This window comes from Pollachius pollachius (genome assembly GCF_949987615.1).
Source record: "Pollachius pollachius genome assembly, chromosome: 20".
Taxonomy (NCBI): domain Eukaryota; kingdom Metazoa; phylum Chordata; class Actinopteri; order Gadiformes; family Gadidae; genus Pollachius; species Pollachius pollachius.
Window position 1 is genome coordinate 3,774,359 of NC_136953.1, and position 24,869 is coordinate 3,799,227.

Consider the following 24,869-nt stretch of genomic DNA (forward strand, 5'->3'; position numbering starts at 1 on the left):
AGGTAAAAAAGAGTACAAGTTCATGGAGGACCATCGATGGTGGACAGGAAGTTAAGACAGCCCGGTTGCACTGAGACATCATTAAAGGGGGACCAGAGATTTGGATTACCGAGGAATCGATATGGATTATACAGCATAAGACTCCGCCCTGTTTCTGATTGGACAAGGTGAGCCGGCCATGGATTGAACAATCAACGGAACAAAATAATGTGTTTGTGTGTGTGTACGTGAACGCGTGTATGCAACAAATCCATTGGGGTTATGATCACCGGGTCGGAGTGGAATTTTACTTCCTGTTTTTTGGATGAAATGAGTATCGTGAATCTTGATCATGACAAAAACGGCCAACCAGTGAGTTGCTGATGGATGTATGGCGAGCCATCAAAGGGATTCATGCAAGGAGAAGAACTGTTCACTGCCAGGGAATACAAAAAAAATGATGTATATCAGTTCTGGTCCTGCGTTTCGGTTCACCAAGTATTCAGAAAAACAGCGGCAGACGACGCAAGGAGGCGGATTCTGACCACAACCATTTTTGTGACATCACAAATTCCATTGTGCCATGTGACTTCACTCGTTCATCCACACTCTGGAGACGCTGAGCGACAACACTTGAAGGACCTAATGGTGAGCGTGGGGTGAAAGAGCTCTCACGGTGACTTGGAGAGACTTCGCTAAGGGGACACATGAGCAAAGAGCACACAAAAGTATTCATAGTTATATATACGAATATAAGCAAAAACAAACTGGAAAAAAAAATCGACGTTACATGTCTGGCTATGTGTTTTTCTGTTGTTCTTTTCCGGTTTATGGAGGAATGTTAGAATCCAATAAAAATGTGGGGAAAAAAATGCAATCTTCCATGATTAGAAGAGAAAATATTGATTATATATAAATAAAAAGAACAAAAAATACCAGAATACAGTATATTTTTCCGTTAAAGTTGAAGGGCCCCTACACCCAGGTGAGGGGAGTTTGATTATCCATTAAAAGCCATTTCAAAATCGGCCATACCTTGTACCTTGATGATATCACAAGTGGGAGGTTGAACCTAGATGTATGATGGATAGATAAGCCTAACAGGGGCTACAGTCCACAGGGTAGGCTTGTAGATCTCTTTGTACACACACACCTGCCTGTAAGGTCGGAGCTTTAGACAACGCAAGGTTCTCCTCAGACTCAGCTAGCAATCCCCTTCGGCTATATGACGCCTTAGGTATTCCAAACATACCCTCTCCATGAGTCGGAGACATTCCAAAGGGCTTCTGGGCTTCTCACAGATCAAAGTGCACGGTTTATACATAGTATGTGCATAGCCTTACATAAAATTGTTGGGGCCCAACGCAATTAATATTTCACAGGTGATCGTTTAACCCAAGCGATCAACGTCCTTAAACATGAAAGGTACGAAGCTCCCGCACGAAGCCATCGCATCCCGGACGGACGAAACTGCTGCATTCATTTATGACTGTTCCAGATACATGTGTTTGGAGAAACACGACCTTGTGAGTCCGTTTATTAAGAGATGAGAGCAGGCTTCGGTCACAGAGGGACACACAGAGAGAGAGAGAGAGAAAGAGAGAGAGAGAGAGAGAGAGCATGTGCTGGAGAAGCGAAAAGAGCAAGACCGCTTCCTCCCACAATGGCATTCTGTATGTCTTATGTAATTATGGCTCATCGTGAGGGGCTTCTCTTGCCTGAAGGCTTTAGGACTTCTTAATTCCTGTGTATATGCTAGTTGCCGCCTGGATATGTACACATTTGAACTCAATTACCCGTTTAAATCTGCACTTCATTATGCTAATAGCACAAGAGACAGTCAAAGCCCTTAGCAAGATAAATAATGGTTTTGGCCTGGTTGTTGGAACTACTGTACAAAAGAAAAAAGTACAGTTTGTGATTCAGCTCCTGGTCAAAAGTTGAACAGAGTGGGTTGGACCTATCCTGAAACCTCTGTGCTGCCTTGAATGGTATAAGTAAGCAGAGATACTAGGTTGACTTTATTCCCCTGAAAGCGTTAAATATGCATGGAGTCAATATATGCATGTGCCCAAGTACTCGACGATGCGCAAGTGAAAGAGGAACAGAGAGCGAAAGTGATTATCAAGTCACAATTCCTGGCTGGGTTTGCGTAGTTAATTAGAGTGTAATTGGTGAGATTAGCATTACCTGATGACATTACCGTGATGATCGCACCGGCTTAAAGGGATCACTGGAGCCCTAAAGTAGACGTCAGAGTCCAACCATGACTGTGTGATTCTGTGTTGGCTTGAATTTGTTCTCGCTTGAGTACAAGTGTGTGTGTGTTTCTTTACGTGCGAGTGCAGCTCCTGTGTTTGCGGTCTCAACCAACCGAAGAGATAGGGACCCCCATGGAGACCCAGAGCCACGCCGGAACTACCCTTAGGAGGTCCATGGACTCATTCCCCTGAGCTAATCTTGCTAAGAGAGGCAGGCAAACACGACTAATCGCACAAGATGGGAGGGCGAAGGGGGTAGGAGAGAATCGTGACTTATATATAAATCCCCCAAAATATGGGAGAGGGAGAGAAAGTGGGCGCTGATGAAAGGAGGAAGAAAAAAAGGAGAGGCAGACAGCGACAGAATGCCATTGTGATTATATTTGGTACAATGTGTGTCATTTCTGTGGATTCTCCTCTGTGTGTGTGTGTGCGTGTGTGTTGTGAGTGTGCGTGTGTATTCTAGCATAATGTGCTGTGTCACACCTTATCTCCCAGACCAGCATAAAAACGCTTTAGACCACACACACATACATATAAACACACAGGTGAAATAAGGCCAAGCGCCCCACACACACACACACACACACACACACACACACACACACACGGACAGCATATACGAATATCCTCATGGTGACTCCACAAATCTCAATGTGAAAGCTGGAGTGTGTCTGAAGCGTCAGAGCAAATTAAAGATGAAAGATTTGAGGGCGAAAGACATGCTGTTCTCCTTCTGGGCCCCGTTGTTACCCCCAGCGTGGGAGGGCCGTTCCCAGACCCAGGGCCACGGGGCAGGATACCTGACAGGGTTTATTGTGGTCGGTGTCAATCTACCTGCAGGCATCCTCGTAAGGCGTGCTGAATCATGAACCAGTGGTGAATGGTAATTTTACATGTAATGTACAGACATGTTCGCACCAACACGGCAGAGGAGGTGGAAGAGCTGAAGCTGGGTGTGGTTGTGTGTCTTTTTGTGTGTATATGAGTCCGTACGCATGTGTGTATGTGTGTGTGTGTGTGTATATGTGTGTGTGTGTGTGTGCGCGTGTTCACACGTTTGTCTGGTGGGTGTGTGCTAGCATAATGTGCTGTGTTGGCGGCTTCAGGCCAAACTCTGCCCCAATTTGACTAATTAGAATAATGCTCAGCAATGTGTAAACGCACACCAGACAAACACAACTCACCTCTTGTATGAGTCAATATGAGTCAACACAGGCACACACACCCGCGCACATACTAAAACGCCCACCTCATCTGGCAACACTACGACTGTGAGTGCGTGCTTGCGTGTGTGCGTGTACATCCTGCGTATGAGAGAGCCCCCCCTTGGTGCGTGCCACCATCTCGTTGGAGGGACCGTTCCTGGAGCTGACACGCCAAAATGTCTGGGTGACGAATGTGCCGTGGCGAGGTGCCTGCCAGGACAGCAGCATAAGCTGGGGTCCGGGCTGGGCAAAAGTGTTCCGTGGTACCCGTACCCTGGGTGTTGCGGTGCTAGCGGTTGGGAAACGATGAGCATTGACTGCTCCTAAACGGGGTAATATAGTGCAGCCGCATAGCAGCTCTGGGTCTGAACCGCAGTGTGAGCGGGCTGCCGGTAGATTAGGCCACTCTAAGTGTACTCTGGTTTAAAGAGGGAGTGATGCCAGAGCTCAGAGTTGAGTTAAGCACACAGAGGGGGAGAGAGGGGGAGAGAGAGAGAGAGGGCGAGTGAGAGAATGAGCGAGAGAGGGCGAGGGAGAGAGTGAGAGCGAGGGAGGGAGAGAGAGAGAACGAGCGAGAGAGAGAGAACAGGCGATAGCGAGAGTGAGACATAGCCAGAGAGAGAGCGCGACAGAGTGGCAGAGAGAGACAGAGAGACAGAGCGAGCACAAGACTCACAGAAAACCACGCCACCGAATACCGAAACTAATGGGAGACCCAGCCTCATTGGGAGTCAGCCCATCAATACGTATTCTATTCATGCCGTCTCCGTCTTCTCTGGGGCCCTTTCCAGTCCGGCTCACCCCATCTCCCCTGTCACTTCGCTCGACTGCCACCCCCCCCCTCCGCCATCACCCCTTCATCCTCCGTGTTTGCCACCACTCCGCCGTCAATTTATTCTCTCATTCCGTCCGGTTTATTGTTATTTCCTGCCAGACTCCGAGGTGTTCGTCCTTCATTCCCAGCCCGCCCCGTGCTTCAGCATGTCCTCTCCCTCTGCCCTCCTTTCAAGACGTTACGTGTCCCATCGCCGGGCTCTCTATCCCTCTCCATGGGCCCCTGTTTTATATTGATATTGGAGGCTGTATACTCGCGTACCATTGAGTCGTCTCCTGAATAGGAAAATCGGTGCCATCCTCTCTCCATACTGCTAAAACACAGACACACACACACACACACACTATCAGACACTTGAGCACTGATACACACATACTGATTCCCATGCACAGACAGACGCATACACGTGTACACACAGTCCCTCTCGCCCTGTGCTCGTTTCACAGTGTTTAATATTGATAGTCTTCCAGCGGGCCCTCACTCCCTCAGCCCGATGTGTTCTGACATCCAGAGCTCTGCTCCCCTCCACACACACACACACACACACACACACACACACAAACCCCTCCCAGCCACTACTGGCCCAATGACACAGTGGTGGACACGGCTGCCTCATGGGAGGGCGGTCTGGGGTTCACAACCCGGTGGGATCCTGTGCGGAGTTTGCACGTACCCCGTTCTCCTCCCACACCACAAAACGTGCACGGCAACGGCCCTGGCCTGCCCGTGAGCAAGGCAAAGCACCTCACCTGGAGTCCCTTCCCGGGCGCCGCACTTTGGCAAGCTGCCCACTGCTCCAAGCACGGGACGGGTTGAATGCAGAGGACGCATTCCCCATTGGATAGATAAAGTACATCGTAATGCATTATCACACACAGACACTCAGATTTGAACAGATTAAAAAAAAGGAAGAGGAAAACTGTTCCTGGGTGGTGCTGTTACTGGCAGGGAGGGGATGGGGAGGAGAGAGGGGGGAGAAGGATAGGAGAACATGGTGTACTGCAGAAGGAGGACAAATGGAGCGGTCGAAGGGGGAAGCAGAAGCACTTAAACACACAACCGCTCCTGGCGTCGCCTCCCTCTCGCCGCGACCCCACTGCCCTGACCCGCGGCTGTCTCTGCGTCGTACAGGAGCTAAAGCGACAAAACCCGCTTTCACTGGCATGGCCAAGACTTCCTCCTCAATCCTTTAGTCTGAAACCTGTCCTAGAGCATTTCGCTCTTTCCATGTGTTTCGATGTATGTGTGTGTGTGTGTGTGTGTGTGTGTGTGTGTGTATGTATATGTGTGTGTGTGCGGGTGTGGTGTGTGTAAGGTCGTGTGTGTGTCTCGCCTGTGTCTGTGTGTTTGTGTGTCTCACCTGTGAGTGTGTGTGTATGTGACGCCTGTGTGTGTGTGTGTGTGTGTGTGTGTGTGTCTAGCCTGTGTGTGTGTATGTGTGTCTCGCCTGCCTGCCTGCCTGCCTGCCTGCGTGTGTGTGCACACACATATACACCCTCCCCTAAGAGTAATAATTCCCAAATAATTCAAAAAAAATTGCAGAGAAGATATATATTTGACATATTTATACAATAAAGAAAGGTGAAGCAATATATATGTGATTTCTTCCTAGAGAAACTCATTACGCAGCTTTGCCAACAGTGCTCAGGTTATTCCCTTTAGGGTGGGCTGCATATGGGGGATACCGGCTCAGAGATGAGGAAAAATGGCAACCGGGGCCACCTTCCACCCATTGCACGACACATTATAAGTAGTAAAACGAAAACACATGATATTAACGCGTAGGGAGAAATAGGATTTGATTCCTCGCAATACGGACGGTGCAGGACAGAATGGAAACATGTGACGCGTTTGGGGTGATTTGATTGGTTGATATTTCTAGGGCTGCCAGCAGATGAAAGTGTTGCGATGAAAGGATCTTAGTTTTAGAGGGAATTCCATGTAAAATGATAATGTGGAGATTTTAACTAGATTCTTATTCTCATTACTACTTACTGCTGAATGGGTGAATGGGAAGACTAAAGCAAGTTGGCAAAGTCCATAACTCAAATAGTCTTTGAGAAAAGTTGAGAAAGCTCTCCCCGGAGCCAACCTCATTATCGTCATCATTCTCTCTTCATCGTGTCCAAGTCCTAATTCACAATAGGCATTGGATTCTGAATTCCACACCCCCCCTCTCTCCCCCTTTCTCATCACATGGTCAATTGGCAGCCTCCCCATCGTTCTCTCCTCTCCAACTGTGTCATTACTTCTCCTCTCCCTCCCCCCCTCTCTGCATGGAGCCCTTTTGCCCTTGATCATCACTCCGCTCTCATTCAATCCGTCCACACCCCTCTGTCTGGCTGGTCCCCCCCACCTCCTCCTCCTCCTCCTTCTTCTTCTTCTTCTCCACCCTGGGGGAGAACCATGAACCACACCATCTGCTCCTAAGGTCCCAGCAGGCACCTTCATCTGAGGGTGCAGCAGAAGACGTCTTTGTGCCCCCATGTTCCCAGGGAGAGATATACATGTACTTTTGTAAAAAATACAAAAAAACAAAGGAAAAGTTGTAACGTGAACACTAGCAATGTCTTGCAGAGCTCGTCTCACTTGTGGCGCATATCCAAGTTAAATCAAGGGTATTAGCCCCGGGAAAAAAATGTAGGAGAACACAGATAACCCCCTGGGATTTCAATTCGACGGGGCCGGGAATTGACTCCAACATGGGAGCGGTTGTGCCGGTCTCCACTGGTGTACGCTGTGAGAGTGAGAACATCAGCCAGGAAGGGAGGAGGTCCGTTTTCTAATTTCACGGTGTGTTTACAGGGAGGTAAAGGGGGTAGTTGTACCTCCAAGGTTGTTTAGGAGGAGGGCAGAGGATGCATTACGCCCTCTCCCAGCATTCATGGATGGTTCTACAGAAAAATGAATGTGATTTAATCGACTATATGTGTAATTTAATCAGCAGCCTCGCCCTGTTAAAAACCACAATGAGCAGCGATGAAAAGCCGTGGATCCACTTGCATCTCGGCAGTGACATGCGTGTTTTTTACCGAGGCGGTGCCCCTTCGGAGGGCATTTGTACTCGCCACGCGCCCAATTAGCCACGGCAGCACCCACAGCCACACATTTGGCTGGAGAGAAGAAAGGATCGAGCCCGATTCATAATGTTTAAATATACATTCACACATGCCAGACTACAGTAATCACATGCAGCTGCTCAACTGCTGACTCTGCCCCTGGGCCCCGTGGCTTGCCGTTGGCCTAAACTCGGCACCTCCGCCGAGGGGAGCCGATTTAGCTGGTGAACCCATGACCTGAGCTTATGGAAATATAATAACGCTGAGGTCCGGCAAGGAACCCAACTTGGTCGGCGGCTGCTGTGAACGAACAGGGGGTCTCCGAGGGGCCCTGTGATCTGACTGGATAGAGAGCGAGAGAGCGACAGCGAGACAGCGAGCGGGAGAAACCTAGCACTCGCCACCATACCAAAATACAAGAGTAAGCGTTTTCAACCAAGCCTCTCGCTGAGGCTGTGCGGATTATTAGAAGGAAGAGTTCTGTGTGTGTTCTGCTAAGTTTTGTGAGCCATTTGGTGCGCAGGTTCTTGGCAGCGAGCGAACGAAGCCTCTTCACACGGGACTACACATCTCAATGTGCTGGAAGCCCTCTGCCGAGCAAAGGATGGCTGAACACAGAGCAGGAGGGAGGGAAGCTGCTTTAGGATTGCGCCGCAACTCGGCCATTACTTAACACCTGGCGCTACAATCCCAGCCAAGATCCCCTGAGCAAGGCCTGCCGTGACATGAGAAGTAGAGATGTGCAGACGTTGGTCTCAGCTAGAGCTGAACTTTCAGAGCTAAACTTTTTTTGTTAAGTGAGACACTTTTTAGGAGCCTTTATTTTTAGTCAAAATTATACAAGGTGGTCCCAATTTCTTTTTGCCTATATCGGTCCTTCGACAAGGATGAGAAATACAACCAAATGTATTTAAATATATGAAAAATTTGAATATATGAATAAAGCATTGCCACCATTAAACTATTCAGCAGCATTACTGAAAACGATGTCCAACGGTGTCGTGATATCGTTGGGCGCCATATTCGAACTGTATTATCTTGTCAATTGGCACTTTTTGAACTTTTTGGCAAAACTAACAAAAGCAGTCCATGGTGGCGTGCCCTATTAAATGCCACCATCTTAGCGAGCATTGTGAGTCTCATTGTCAGATTGGGTTGACAGTAAGCCCTCGCAGGAAGAAAGCTGTGAGGCATTGCGACTGCGGGATGTAGACAATCGGACATGCAGTCTGAGATGACGGGAGGTCTGACGTGTCCCTCAACTCAGTGAGTGGTTTCTGAGGGAGACTGCTTTGTAATGGAGGGCACCTGTCTTATGACCTGTCATGTGGGCTTAAGATAAATAACTGACAGGGGGAAAGGTGGTCTTTGTGCAGTAACCGTCCAAAAAAAGGATGTGTACAGGTTTCATGGCACAAAGTGACTTGCAGCAAATTGCAACAGAAAATATCCAGTTCTGCTAATCTTTGGCTGTTTGATCCACTTCTTTGAACAGAGTGTGTGCTTTGACAAAAACCCTTCTGCGCTCTTACGACATTGAGTGTGTGAATAGATGTGATGAGTGAGCATGATGGCGTGTGTTGGCGCGTGCACGCCCGTGTGTCTGTATGTGTGTGGGTGTCAGTGTGTCGGTGTGTGTGTGCGCCTGTATGTGTTTGTGCAACTGTGTGTGTTTGCTCCTGTGTGTGTGTGCATACGCCTGTATGCGTGCACCTGTGTGTTATAATGATAGGGAGTTCAACTCTCCATGCTACAGTGTTTATTCCTCTTGACGTTAGGCGCTTTGTCTCTTCAGCAGCACAATGGAAGGAACCGCTTCGTTCTGTTGGTGCCTCCGCTCCCACCTCGCCGCCGCTGTCATAACCCGCCGGCGAAACAAAGGGAACACAAACTATTCGCCACAATTTCCTCAAAGCCCTCACCAACCTGTCGCGCTTAGCGCACAATGGCGTCTAATCGCCCGCCTCTGGATTGCGTGGCGGTTTTAACCCCGGTGCCAGCTAGCAAAATGGCCGTGGCTAAAAGCGCCAACATGGCCGGCGCTACCAGGAATCTCCGGTCGCTAAGATAATCAAGTGGACATTTCAACATCTGCAGGGCAGCATGATTCCCCTGAAAGAGGAAGTTCTGGAAACACACACAGACCGTGTAACCTTGCTAACTCCATTGAACACCAGCTGTCAAATACCTGGTGGGAGGGTAGGGAGGGAGGCCAGGGTGGGAGGGGGGAGGGGGGGGGGTGACCCTGATCCAGTGGGCTTGGCAGGAGATTGGACCTGTTAGAATTCTGCCTGGCTGCTGCAGAGGCATACTGAATACAATTAAACCTTTCAACTGTGCAGATGGCATAGTGGGAGAGCTCAGCGTAGCTAACACACACGCACACAGACACACATGCACACACAGACCGACACACACGCACACAAACAGACCCAAACACACACACACACACACACACACTGCCTTATGACTCAATGCATGAGGATAAAGTAGCTACTTTTAGAAGAAAACTCTCCTGAAGATCGGTGGGATAACATAAAATCACATGGGCTATGAGGATTAGCATTGGCTAATCAGAATCACAGGCTAGGACCGGATAATACGCCGTGGAATGCAACGGCGCGACGATGACTCATGAAAACGAATTACACATATTTATACATAGCCCAGTGGAGGTGATTACATTCAATAATATATTTATTTCAACAGCGGTAGAAAACTGAACATTGTGAGCATTTGTGCGACGTGGCTCATAACCGTAGTTAAACACCAACACGGAACCGCCGCTCACAACATGGCCTCCGCCCTCGGAGCACAACTGTAAAATGTCACCATCGTCCCACATTGCCCGTCGATGCGTCATCACCTCCGACAAAGTACATCGGCGCACCGACACGGTAACAAATGCACTGCGCCCCATAGCACATTTAATTACACAGCAGCCGCGTAAAATAATAGAACGCCACCGAGCAAGAGGGAAACGGCAAAGAAATTAACCCATGATGCAGAGAGAGAGAGAGAGCGAGAGAGACAGAGACAGACAGACAGACAGACAGACAGACAGACAGACAGACAGACAGACAGACAGACAGAGAGAGAGAGAGAGAGAGAGAGAGAGAGAGAGAGACACACACACACACACAGAGAGACAGAGAGAGAGAGAGCGAGAGAGAGAGAGAGAGAGAGAGAGAGAGAGACAGGGACAGAGACAGCGAGAGAATGCAGATAGGTAGAGAGAGATCAACATTGGGGGATAGCGAGAGAAGCGGTGGAGAGGGATGAAGGGAATGAGCGTCACAAAAGATTTAGGTCAGGGGTCGGCAACCCTAGGCACGCGTGCCGCCACTGGCACGGGGCTTGAAAAAAAATTATTATTATTAAAAAAAAAATTCACAGCACAATGCGGCAGCATTATCATTGCTACCATTTTTTTTTTTGCACTTTATTCTGTTTTGGGCATTTCCTCCCAGTGCAAATATGTTTAAATCAGTTACAGAAAGCAGTGTTCTGAAATGGGATCAATTAATAGTCAAACCGATGTTGTGAGTAATAGAGAAGGAAATATTTAAAAATATTGTCAGGCCACTTATTGCATAAGTGGCCTGTATGCCTTCACATGGTTTTGCAAAGATGTCTTAAAGATATTGATGTGGATAGTTTCAACATTCTCATATATTCTCGTTTTCTACATTTCTCACAGTGCAAATATGTTTTTGAATGTTTCTGATATGTAATTATAATTTGTAAGCCCATGTTGCAAATATAACAACCCAAAAAACATTTAAAATGTTGATGCATGATTGTGGACTATATGGAAAAAGTACAATTCCAGGTCTTCTGGAAATGTTTTTGGTCACTGTGTCATAATTCAGCTTAATTTTAAATATATTGTTGCTTAAGGCACACTCATTAACGAGGAAATGTCAAACTGGCACTGGATGTTGAAAAGGTTGCTGACCCCTGATTTAGGTTAACAGAAACACGAGAAGAATGTCACAGAAACAGAACGTTCACCCGAGAATGGATGACGAGCAGGCGGTCTGTGCTTCAATCGTGTTCAACTCTACCCCCCCCCCCCCCCTCCCTCCCACGTCCACTTCTCTCTCTCACTTACTTCACAATGGCTTTAATTGCTCTCTTTTTTGTCCTCCTGTATTTCAACCGCACACAAAACCCTGGCATTAAGAGTGCCTCAATGGTTTTTCACAACGGACAGGGAACGGGCCGCCGCCTGGCCCCCTGGCACACAGGGGCCGCCGCGGGGTCGCTCACACAATGCCCACCCTCCTACTCCGCAGGGAGCTTAACAATCACCTGCAAATGGAAAGCGAATGCATGGCAGGGGGTTAGTAACGTGTACACCGTGCCACGTATGGATTAATGACTGTGATGTAGTGTAGCGGCACGAAGGGCTAATTCTCACTCATTTTTTGTAATTGTATACATGTCCAATGCCTGGGGAAGGCGCAAAAAAAAAATGGGCAGGGTACTTAAACCTTCCAGAGGGGCCCACTGGCTTCGTTATGGTACATGAAGGGCCAGCCTTTGGACAGTTTAATTGAAACATGAAGCCCATTGTGCTGATTTGGTAGACATGAACGATTGCTTGACAACAAGCTATTGCAAGCCCAGAAGGCCAAGGTCCTTCAAACAGAAGTTTATGTTTTACAGCTGTACGTGTCAAACAGGTAAACCCTGAGGTGACAATTAAAAGAGCAGTTACATAAAATAATCAATTTAAATGCAGCACTTTTAACTTAGCCTACATTTAGACAATAAATTGATATTCGCAATTGCATGGTTCACTGATGAAACACATTGTATTACGTTATTATGCATTATGTATTATGCTCTCTTAATACACCTGCTTGTGTAACTGTTTTGACTTGTGTAGCTAACTCAAACTTAAGTACCATTACAGTACAGCCATGAATCACAACAAAGAAAGCATTAGGGAAATAAGTCTTACAATGTATGAATACACTCATTGTCTTGTACATCGACACATTAATTAAAATTAATTAATAAATCTTGTGAAACTGGTACTAACCTGTGAGAAGGAATTATCACTGGGAGGTGTTTGTAAATGACACTTTTAGGCATGAATACCATTGCCTAATGCCTACACATGTTTTTTAGCCCGAACGGGAACAATTGAGAGGGTCACCACTCATTGCACGCCCCTCCAAGCCTGGGGCCATGTCTGATGTTAAAACAGCAGAGGACAGATGTTTATCAGCAGTAACGCTTTCTCACTGGCGAATAAAAGGGGAGAGAACACCAGCTCCTGTTCTTACTCAATCTTGGCAAAGTCAGAGAAACGCCGGTTTGGTTTTCCTTTCAGGCTGTCTTGGGCCAGCCTGAGACAATGTCCTGCCTCGTCTCGGCCCCTGTCTTTCCTACGCCCTTCAAGTAGCATGTAAGCCAACAAGCTACCACCAGAGGGGACCTTAAGCTTGCCCCATTTCATTGATGGATTCTCTTTGTTGTAACTCTGACAGAAATGTGGATGTAAAAATGGACATGTCATGTAAAACATCAGCCCCGATGGATGGAAAGAAAGCTGGTGTAGACTGTAGAATGTTTCACAATGGGCGGCCATGAATTACACCACCCTTTGTTAACAGGTGAATCCCACAACGGAGGCCGCCAGCGATGCATGGCCGTGACTGCCTAAGCACCGATAGGAATGATGAGTGGGCTATCGTATTTAAACCCTGAGCCAGTTAATACCTTTGGATCTTAAGTTAAGGGCTGGCTATTACCATTGGAAAAACATGCAGATTGATTGATATTTCAAGCATTTGTTGAAAACCTTTTAACGCCTATGCAATGAGCTGTGTTTGGTTATTAGGTAGACAATGGTATCCAAAGAGACAGGATATTTTCAGATCCATGTTGTTAAGGAGCAGGGCTAGAGGACGGGCTAATGGGGACCAAACCCAGAACCTTTTGGCCTGGAGTCACCCAAGCAACCACCATGCCCCCCACTCCCTCCCCCCGTCTAAATATGAAAGGTTAACCAAGGTTCAATTTTCACTTAGTGTTAAGCAACCAAGGAACTTTTGTAATGAATATGGCTGTGGTGACTAATTCATTAACTCGTTTTCTAACCCCCAGTTGGGAGACAGAAGAGCTGCTGTCGGAAATGCTGTTCTATTGTATTAAAATCAATGCAAGGCAGCAGTATTTCAGCTCTTATTTGTTTGCACATCGGACAAAGTAAACTCCCCAATAATTGAATAAAATTAAATCATTGTTCTCTCTGCTGCCCAACTGGTCCTGTCAGTCAGGGGAGAAAGGGCTGAAGATGATGCATAATGCGCTGATCAATCAGGGTCAATCATAGGATTAAAACGCTCAGGGTTGTTTTTGCACCCACAAAAATGTATCAAAAGAACACAAATAAAACTGAGAACCCCACTCTGCATACTGAAGAGTATATCCTACTGCAGAGTCCCTCCACACAAAAAGCAGACCAGGGCGGGGGGAGACATTATAAACACTGGGTTCGGGAGCAGGGGAAGAAGAAGAGAGCAAGGGAAGAAGAGATGAAACAGAGAGGAACGTGGAGAAATGTAGCAGTCCGCTTTAGCTCGGCCAAACAACCCTCCTGCGGCTAAAATATTGTTCTTTGGAGCTGTGGGCGTATTCTCACGAGCAACGCTGAATATTAAGCCTGTTTGCGAGGGCCTTGGAAATGAAACAGACACAAACAAAGTGCATTGTGTGCATAATTCGTCCAGTTTGTGTTCTCCAGGAAACAGAATGGCTCCCAGTTCCCACCTTTCCAACTCCCTTTTTGCATATTATCTCAGGCTTTGTGCCACTATCATGAACTGCAACACTGAATACAACTCCAACAACTGCCGACGCCGGAAACAGTAATCCGCTTTAGACCAGTTTTCATGACGGTTAGCAGTTTTCACAAATTTGACTCCCGTCACCCTTATCTTGTCTTTATATTCGTGGATACATTGCTCTGCTAACGCCCATAGCCGTGGGACCAGGAAGTCCGATAAGACTTTAATAAATAAATCAGATCGAGCATTAGCTAGCAAGAAATTCTTGCTAAGGGCAGGCTGTAGATAAACTCATTAGAATTACAAATTGGGCTTTGCTTTCAATTAGTTATTGAGGCAGCCATACCAACGGTGGTGCCTTGGTCGTACATAATTTCCCAGCTTTTGTCTTCCAATATTTATTCTCATTTATATATAATTTGCTAAACCCCTACAACACCTTCCCCTCGCATCTAAATTCATCAAGCTTATAAGTAAAACCAGAAATTGTTTGGCTTTGGTTGGTCACTGGGAAAGTACATCTGTGCAGCTGGATGTTTCCTGTGTGAGTCATTCGATGTTGTCGTTTATCGTGTGTGTGAAAGGATGCAGTTCAGGCTGAAGATAATGCGTAATAGGGCCCTTTGTTCATAACTACTATAGCGCATTCACTCTCCATGTCTCCAGAACTGTTTGGCGTTCACACACATACGCCTACAGATTACAGTCATGCTGCAGTATACAGATAAAATGCCATCATGTCTTCATCTGGAACCACCGCCACCATTCTGTTCCTATAAACAAAAGACCCAGACCGGACCAGAGCCAGACCAGGACCAGACCAGACCAGAGCTAGACCAGGACCAGACCAGAGCTAGACCAGGACCAGACCAGAGCCGGACCAGACCAGACCAGACCAGACCAGGACCAGACCAGACCAGAGCAAGACCAGGACCAGACCAGACCAGACCAGGACCAGACCAGACCAGAGCAAGACCAGGAACAGACCAGACCAGAGCTAGACCAGGACCAGACCAGAACCGGACCAGACCAGACCAGAGCTAGACCAGGAACAGACCAGACCCGGACCAGACCAGGACCAGACCAGACCACAGCTAGACCAGGACCAGACCAGAGCTGGACCAGACCAGAGCTGGACCAGACCAGAGCTAGACCAGGACCAGACCAGACCAGACCAGGACCAGACCAGACCAGAGCCAGACCAGGACCAGACCAGAGCTAGACCAGGACCAGACCAGAGCTAGACCAGGAACAGACCAGAGCCAGACCAGGACCAGACCAGACCAGAGCTAGACCAGGACCAGACCAGACCAGACCAGAGCTGGACCAGAGCCGGACCAGACCAGACCAGAGCTAGACCAGGACCAGACCAGACCAGAGCTAGACCAGGACCAGACCAGACCAGACCAGAGCTAGACCAGGACCAACAGCTTTGAGATGTCAGGTAAGCCTGCAAGTCCAAAAAGGTTGAAAAGACTGGTCCAGTAGATAGGGTGCAAGATTCATATCCCTCGACAAACATGCACTGAACCACCCCATGTCCCTTTCGAAGAAGAAATCCCATCTACTCAAACACCGAAGCTAATGGGGATTAGGGTCTTATTGTGTGTGTGCTCACCTTATCCAATGCATTGCTTGCGTTAAGAGCGGACCCCCTCAGAAATAAACTAGTAGACTAATGAGACGGAGGGTTCTAGAAAGAAGATGTCAGTCAAGTAGTCACATTTTGTGTTAGGATGAGCATGTGTTTTTAAGTTTAATTGTTATAAAACTGTGCCGGGTTTCATTGTTATTGAAACCAAAATAGATTAGTTCGCCAACGTTTAGTGCTAGGCCCCGGTAAACTCTCCAGAGTTCCCCCCTCGTTTAGACAACTTTTACAATAAGGACCACCCGCCAGGAACGCCCCACATCACAACCGAACGTCAAAATGAAAAGCAGTCAAGCTGCTGTTCGTTTGGGTATTTAGAGAATCACACATCTCAATAGCAGCCTTTGTTTGAGAAGGTCGTTTTACGTTTCAGAAGGTTGTTTTATTGTTTATTAAAAAGATGTTTCACAGATATTCACGCTTGGATTTACAGATCCGAGGCGGGGAACTAAAGACGTGATCACGGGTCTGCAGAGACATTGTTTGGTTGATATTTCTGAAAAACAGGAGATTTAAAGTACCCTGCCCTTTACAATAGCCTGACTAAAAACGCAATGAAGCCGGATAAGTCTAGAGCTATAAAAATGTCTCTGAAGAATATAACATTCAGTTGAGAAGCAATCGTTAAATTGTTCTTTGATATGTACCGCATCCCTAAATAATAACTACAATTAAAAGCATAAATTAAATATATCAATGGTTAAGATTGAAAAACACACCAGTTGAGCAAAAGACAATTGTTATGGAAAAAAAGAAAAACGACCCAATTACCAAAACTCTTTGTCGGGGACATTTGCGTTTGTGTTTGTTTGTGGTTGTTGAGTGAGCCCCTCAGAATTTCCTGGGTGTGTGAGCAAGCAATAAGAGTCATCAAATAGTCAATGTGAGTGCGCACGGGTGCCAAATTGGCCAATGGACGGGGCCCCCGTCACGTCCCACCGTCTGTGTGCCCGCCCGTGGGTTGACGTTCTTACACCCCACATCATTAACGAGTTTGCGAGGGAAAGTACGCTGCGCCATTTCTAATAGAGACAGACAAACTCATCTTCCTCAATTCTCAAACAATGAACTTCTGTTCCCCTCCGTTAATTACAATTTCATAATCGAGGTGGCGGCTGAGCGTATCACACACAACACAAGCGTGAAACATCCTCAACATTTGGGATTTCACACCGGCTTCAAAATAGAGGTGCGACAACAAAAACCAATCAATCGCCAACCAACGAAAAAAACAACCAAACATCTGCACTCATTGAAAACGATGACGCAACTCTGCTGGCGTTCAATTCCAGCTCGAGTTTAACGATTATCAGACACGATAATCGGTTGGTGTTATCAACGACCCATTCTCGGACACGGGTATGTGTGACGAGACCGGCTGCCCCTGCACACCAGACTACTGATCCACCCAGTCAGAAGGACCGCACCCAGTACACATTCAGGAGGGAAACATAATCCAAAGCTTGTCTTCACTGAGGTTTTTTTGGCGAAGAGTTGAGCAGGCGTGGGAATGATGGTGTGTATGAGAGTGAGAGTAGGAGTGAGAGTGAGAGACAGAGACAGAGACAGAGCAAAGGACGAGATGCATGGAGATGGGAGTAAAGAGCTGAATAGACTGAGAAGGCGTAAAGGAGAAGGACAGGAAGCCGCCATGGAAAATCCAATAGATGGAAATGTCAGTTGGCATTTGAAGTCCATTCTTCTTATCCTTATTCCATTTTCTTGTTGGAAGTAGTTGTGTGCATTTGTGACCGTTGCTTTCCTTGTAGAAGACACAAAACACACCACAAAAACAAACACAGCCCAAACTTAATGCTGCACACACACTCACACACACACCTACAAACCAGAGTAGAAGACGCTCTCCCCTTATTAGTCATTGCATTGTGTGTCGGCAAGCCAATTCCTCCTCTTTCCATTTCCTTTGGATTATTTGGTTCCGCACAATCTTTCTCCCATTCATGCCTCCCCCATCCTCCTTTCTGCAGTTTTACTGTTGCTGCCAAACTCCCCCGCAGCCACCCACTCTCCCTCCCTCCCTTCCACTCTCCCTCCCTCCCTCCCTCCCTCCCTCCCTCCCCACTCCTTCTTCCCTTGTCCATGATTGTCTTACTTAGTGCTTTACTTAGATTTTTCCTGACACTCTTTTCACACTCTCTTTGCCTCTCTCTCTTATCTGTTAGCACCCTTATCTGTGCACACACAAAGTCTCAAACCAAAGTGTGTGTGTGTGTGTGTGTGTGTACAGATTCGGCAGATTTTTTTCGTAGAAGGATAAAGGTGGATTCAGGCATTGTTGGCTACAAAAAATGTTTTCCTGTAACTAATCTCTAATTGTGTGTGAGACGCACCGTGGAAAACTCTTTCACTCTCTTCAGTGGAAGTTCTTCCACTCTCGATGTGTGCGCACGTGCGTGTCTGAGTGTGTTTGCAATGGCTGTGGTGTGCAAGTTAGCACTGGTAAAGCCGACCGGTTGGTTGGGGATGGCCGCTATGTGTGTGTATGAACAGATTGGGAAGGTGGGCAAATGAGAGAGAAGGCAATAAAAGAGAGAGAAAGAAAAAAGAGTGAAAGAAAGGAGAGAGGAAGATTGCTGCTGCATTAAAAATACACTCTTTTTGCGGGTGCCCCTCTTGGTCTGTTTCTGTGTGTGCGTTGCTGTGTGCGCTTGTGTGTGAGTGTGTGCGTTGCTGTGTGCGCTTCTGTGTGTGTGTGTGCGTTGCTGTGGCGCTTGTGTGTGTGTGTGTGTGTGTGTGTGTGTGTGTGTGTGTGTGTGTGTGTGTGTGTGTGTGTGTGTGTGTGTGTGTGTGTGTGTGTGTGCGTGCGTGTGACTGTGTGTGTCTGTGTGTGTGTGTGTGTGCACGTGTGTGTGTGTGTGAGAGAGATGAGTAGTCCTCCACTGGGGGACTATGTACCAGCGGGCTTAACAATCTCTCTGTCACTTCTACAAGCAGAGAGAAGCTATTCCAGGGGCCAGACGTCAGCCTGGCCCCAGCCATCCATTTCAGCAGCCAAGCACAACCTCCCCCAAGCTCCCTCACTCTCTACCTCTCCAATACCATCTCTCTCCCCCTGTCGCTCTCCCATTCCATGTCTCTCTCTCCAACATTCCCTCTCTCCTCTCCCTGATCTCTAAGTCCTGTGTCCCTTCCCCGACTATCTCCCATTATCTCCAGCCCCCCCCACCTCTCCCTCTGTCTTCCCTCTGCATCTCCCTCCCCCCTCTGAATCTATCCCTTTCCCATTCTCCCCTCCCTCTCTCTCCCTACTCATCCCTAACTCCCTTCCTTCTGTATCTCTCCCTCCTCACTTCCTTCTCCCTCCCCTCTGCCTCTCTCGCTCTCCATTCTTGTAAATATAATGGCTCACCATCTCAGCGGCCCTACTTCCCCTGCTCCTGAAATACTGAGAGTGTCAGAGGAAGGCGTCCCATATCACCACTGCTGTTTTAATCTTCTTCCTTCTCTCTCTCGCTCTCTCTGTGAATAGCATTAAGGAGCACGCACACACACACACACACACACACACACACACACACAACGATTAAAAGGTTAATTGTATGCTTAAAGAGCGTGCCATCGTGTGAAACGAGAGGAGAAGATATAAACAGTGCAGCACGCCTCGAACACACACATTAACGCGCATGCACGGGATAGCAGAACTTCCACCAGCCCTACTTTGGTGTGAACAGTACAGTGACAGAGTGGTGTCACAGCGGCGGGCCGTCACCGCCTTCAAAGCCTTCAGTGACGCCGTAAAATTGCTCCAAAAAGTATTATTTATGCAATCAAATGTAACTGTTTCGCTCTGCTGAAGGCCTCTGTAGTGCAGCACAGTAGTAAAGAGACCGCTGGCTCCGGGCTGTCAGCTTCGGTTCAGCTATGCTTCACATCCCTGTGTGGTTCCAGCCCCGATCCCAATGACGAGCGGTTTATTTAATCTGCATTAAAGAGGTCCCCGTATGGATTGGAAATCGAGCGGGTACCACGAGCTAACACCAGTGTGATCACAGTGTGTACATAGCTGAGTTTATCTCAGCCTCCGCATTGAGCTTCTCTCGTGTCTTTAACGCAGATAACAGAGAGACGCCTCCGCATTAAACTAGGATGGGAAGCTAGTTCCCTGAGCTTAGTATCACTACTGGAGTGTGTACCGCTACCAGTCTGTTGACTTCTCTTCTCTCAACATTGGGCATCTGCATTCGGCTAGAGATCATCCCGCCACAGAGCCAACAATAAAAATGGGATCACACAGGCAGTGTGTGAGAAAAAATGGGAGGTTGGGATTCAGTTTCGAGCTGTGTGTTTGTTAGTGTGAGTGTGAGTATGTGTTTAAGTGTGTGTGTGTGTGTGTGTGTGTGTGTGTGTGTGTGTGTGTGTGTGTGTGTGTGTGTACATATGTGCAGGTGGTTCTGTATTCACTGATTAACTGATAAGCCTGTCCTGCTAATAAGTAACCAGATGGGAAGATTAATTAATTTTTCCATTCATAGCTCCTTCATTTTTTCACTTTCTTCCACAAAACCCACACACAAACAATCCCAAGCCCACAGACACTCGCACACACGGAGAGGCGATCAATTACTTAACCCTATGTTGCTACCATTCCCCTGTGCTCTTCCCCATTCTTTATTATCCCTCTCGCTCTCTTCCCCTTGCTCACGGTCTTCCATAGTCTCTCCACACACAGCTAGACACACACCAACCCAAAGACACACACACACACACCACACAAACACACACATGCGCGCGTTTCCAGTCTGTTGGCATTAAGTTTTACCAGCAGAGAAAAATAAAGTAAAGAACAAGAAAGAAGTCTGAAGGCCAGGGAGACACTATGAAAAACAAACTCCACAAACACGAAGATGGATGGACCCGAGATAGTTATTTTATGTGTACTACCAGATAACCTGACCTTCAACTAATCGGTCGGCCATCTCAGCGGCGCTATTATGTTAGCTTTGTTTGGCTAGCAACGCTGCTTCTGTAATTCTCACACCCAACTCTGCGGTGGATAAATGTATTCATTAATTAATGATAACGAGGTCTACATGCAGGTGAGCGTGTACAAGATAAGGAAACGCCGGGAGCAGCCGGTAGCAAATGTACCGAACACAGGGCAGATCAGATAAAAACAAACAACTATCACAACTCATTTGGCTAACAATTAGCTTGTTATCTCCGGGCATATCAGCATAAATAACTGGGGCACAACCTTGCAGGATCTGTTAAGCGAAAGGCTGAGAAAAGCGCTTCACAGGAGTGAGGGATTGAGATAAGGAGTGAGAGAGAGTGAGAGAAAGAGAGTAAAACAAGGGTTAAGACGAGTAAGGACGAATAGAAGAGAGACACAGACCACCAGAGAGTCAGACAGACACAGACACAGGCAGAGAGGCAGAAAGGCAGAGCAGACAAACAAGAAAGATGGTGAGTTCATGCCACACAGTCGGAGAGAGGAAGGAGGAATCAAAGAAAGCGGGATGAAAGTAGAGATCACAGACTTTTGGAGGAGGAAGAGAGCGAGGATGCCTGTTGATATGTCGTTCGCCCCGGAGGGAGGAGAGAGTGCGGGGAAATGGAGTTCTGGGCCAGACAGATGTCTTAGTGAGTTACCCAGTAAACCATGAAGAAGAAGCGGCGGCTCACACAGACACACACTCCGACACACACCACAACACACAGACACATGAACTCAAAATGCCCGAAGACGAAGGAAGGAAGAAGGAAGTAGTGATTGTTAATGATAAATTGACTGACATACATTGAACAGGACAGACACTAACAGAAGTTCATAAGAATTTTGCATCAATGAACATCCATTACATTTACAGCAGAAGAGAGACAGAGCAAAATGGCTAACCCATGAAAGACACACACACACACACAGAAACAATCAAACACTCATTTCCATTAATGGCTTTCTGTAAAAAAAAGTGAATTTTGAAGAAAAGCATTCAATACAAATTAGACGGTAACAGAAGAGACTGCAGGCTGAGTCACAGGGAAATTAGGACACCGAGAAGAGAGGAGGTTTTCAAAGCACACGAGGAGGGGAGGAACCAGACATGTGTCAGATGGAAGAACACGTCTGTGATCTAGGAGGTTGAAGCGGAGCAAGAAACACCACACTCAATCTTCAAAGAGAGAGATCTGAACTTGACCCGTCTGATTGGAGGTGGAGAGATGGCCACCTAAGGCTACCCTAAAGGCAACTTGGGCGGTGACACGCATGCACGCACACACACACACACGCACACACACACACACACACACACGCACACACACAGTGTTTGAACATGAGAAACATATACAAAGAGATGGCATTCACACAAATGAGAAAATTAGTCTAAGAGAGCGCACACACACACACACACACACACACACACAAACAGTGTTTGCGTGCTCACGAGCGCGTGAAAACCTGCGTCACGCTTCCTCAAGTGCACCCACGCGTGACTGTGTGTGTGTTTCAGTGTGACAGCCCATACCAAATCCTATCCTCATTCTTACACATGCGTGTCCATCCGAGTACACACAAACACACAAATACACAAAAACAGGTGAATCTCACTAAAGGCTGCGTCCCCTCTGTTGTCATTTTCCCTTTACACCCGCTCTACTTCCTGTGACCTTTATGGTCTCTCTACCCTCGCTCTCTCTCCCTCTCCCTCTCACTGCTGGCAGTTCTGTCGCCCCACCACCCATCTTGTTTTCTCCTCTTTTCACTGCCGGACGCATGACATTATGGCACACACACACACAGCTAGACACACAGACACACGTACACAGCAAGACACGCACACACACACAAGAACTGAGCGGAGCTGTCTGAAATGCCAGACTGAATCCTAAACAATGGAAGTAGCTTTACACTGTGGCCTGTGTGTTCCATCTCTGGCGTTGCACCATCACATACGGGCCAATCCCAGACAAGCCACGAGAACCTGGTGTGTCCAGGGACTGCCAAAGTGCTTGTGTGCGTGTTTGAATTCTTGTGTGTGTGTGTGTGTGTGTGTGTGTGTCTGTGTGTGTGTGCGAGATGTATTCTTCTGTGTGTGTGTGTGTGAGATGTATTCTTCTGTGTGTGTGTGTGTGTGTGTGTGTGCGCGTGTGCGTGTGTTTATGTGTATGTGTGTGTTGTGTGTGTGGTGTGTGTGTGTTCCATGGCTGTATCCACCATCGATACGCTTCATATGGCACAGGGATAGACTGTGGCTGTTAGTTAGTTAGTTTCTTTATTGTCCCCAAGTGGATAATTGTTTTCACACAGTCAAGTCGGTTTCAGGGCAGTATACATTTGAAAAGACAACACGTGTCCATGTGAACACTATACAACCGCACTGCTATGTGTTGTCACAGCCGAGAAGGATGCAACATAAATGAGCGGGCCAGAGTAGGGTTCACCATGAACAAACAATGGTTTATTTTGTATTCCCAGCGTGCAAATGATTAACAAAAACCACAAATGCGCAAAACGTCTGCACCAAATCAAAACAGACTGAATACGAACACAACCAAACAAATGAGCTATGGTAGCCGTCCGCCTTCCAACAAAGGCACAGGACAAACTAGCCGTCAGGTTGGTGTGCCCCCCCCCTCGGTGGGCAGAGCGGAGGATCTTTTAAGGGCTGCACGGCGCCTAATCAGCCACGCCCACATCCCTGATAACAGGCATTAGGACAAACGAAGGCCAGAGAGCCATCAGTGTTTCTTCTACATTATGAGTTGCTGATCGTTGGTAATGAAGCAGTTAAAGTTTTTGTTTGAATTCACTGGCATTTGCAATGGAGGGGAATATCATGTACAGAGACTAAATAGATATTAGAGGCAGTGGATTTCATATTAATATATATAAATATGTTAATGAAAAACTGGAACTAGAGCTGAATTCCTTATCTGGCCTTTCCTTTTTCTATTTTACATAAAAGACTTGGATGGTTGAAGAAAGGCGGTTAAAGAACAGAAACAGTTGAACATTAGTTTCACTGATAAGCACATTACATTAACTGTTTCAGGCTTAACAGCAGAGCTACAGAATGTCCTTGATACTTCCGTTAAGTTAACCAAGGTAGCAGTAGAGTAAGATATAAAAGAGTGCGTCATTTTCAAATACTTTCAATGGTCTATTTCCACAAAGGGCTTTTAATGTGCACATTTTTAATAGAGCTGGGCTGAATAGCATCCTTGATAAAAAAACAACAACTACAAAATGGATATCTTGACGGCGCAGACATCGGTGTTGTGCTTGATCACAATTCAATCCAGAAAAAACCTGGGATTATTATGGGATGAACACTTTGCCTCCGATGCATATCTACAACTGACACATTCGACTTCATTTCGTTCCTTAAAGTCACCACGTGTAAGATTGAGCCCCTCCCAGTTAGAAGCCAGGCGACTTTCAGAATTCAGAAAAAAATCAATAACTCGATAGTATTCAGTACCTCAATAATAACTTCTTATTTGAGCTTAGCTTGGCTGCATGGCATGGTGTGAGTGGGAGGGGTGTTGGGAGTCCTTTCTTGTTTCTAGTAAGATTCTTGTAAACAAAGAGTTACCGGCTGGCCAGCATTTTTTATTTCTGTCATACATCAGTTATAGGATGTGAATAAATTGTATCTGCGAGCTGTTTGAAAAGTTACACGTTTTGACTTTAACTGTCCGATTATTTTGGTGCGGTAAGAATTTCAGGACAGCCTGTCTTTGTTAAAGGCTCCCTCTCCCAGTCTCTGTCTCTCCCCCCTCTCCCTCCAATACATAATACATTCTGTGGGGAAACCAACAGGACGCCTGTCTCTCTACGTATAACATATAGGGGGTGGGGAAAATAACCGATTCTTCGATGCATGGCGATTCTGTGTAGAACGATTCCGTCTCGGACAATTATTTAATTCATCTTCAATGTGTATTGGCAAATCTTATTTGTTTGGATGCGATTGCGATTCAGCCTACGCATAGCATGCACGCAAACTCACAGCCATACACAAGAACGACGAACAATTTCCTATTCTTATAATTGACTAAGAGCAGCTTTTTCTTTAATGACATAAAAAAGAAAGATAACAAAGAAAAG

General features: G+C 46.9%; 1 protein-coding gene across 1 annotated transcript in view; it reads right to left on the reverse strand.

The window, feature by feature from the left end:
• Nucleotides 1–24,869, reverse strand: part of LOC307091149 (pyruvate carboxylase, mitochondrial-like) — a 244,143-nt gene that overhangs the window by 101,121 nt on the left and 118,153 nt on the right. The window lies entirely within an intron of this gene.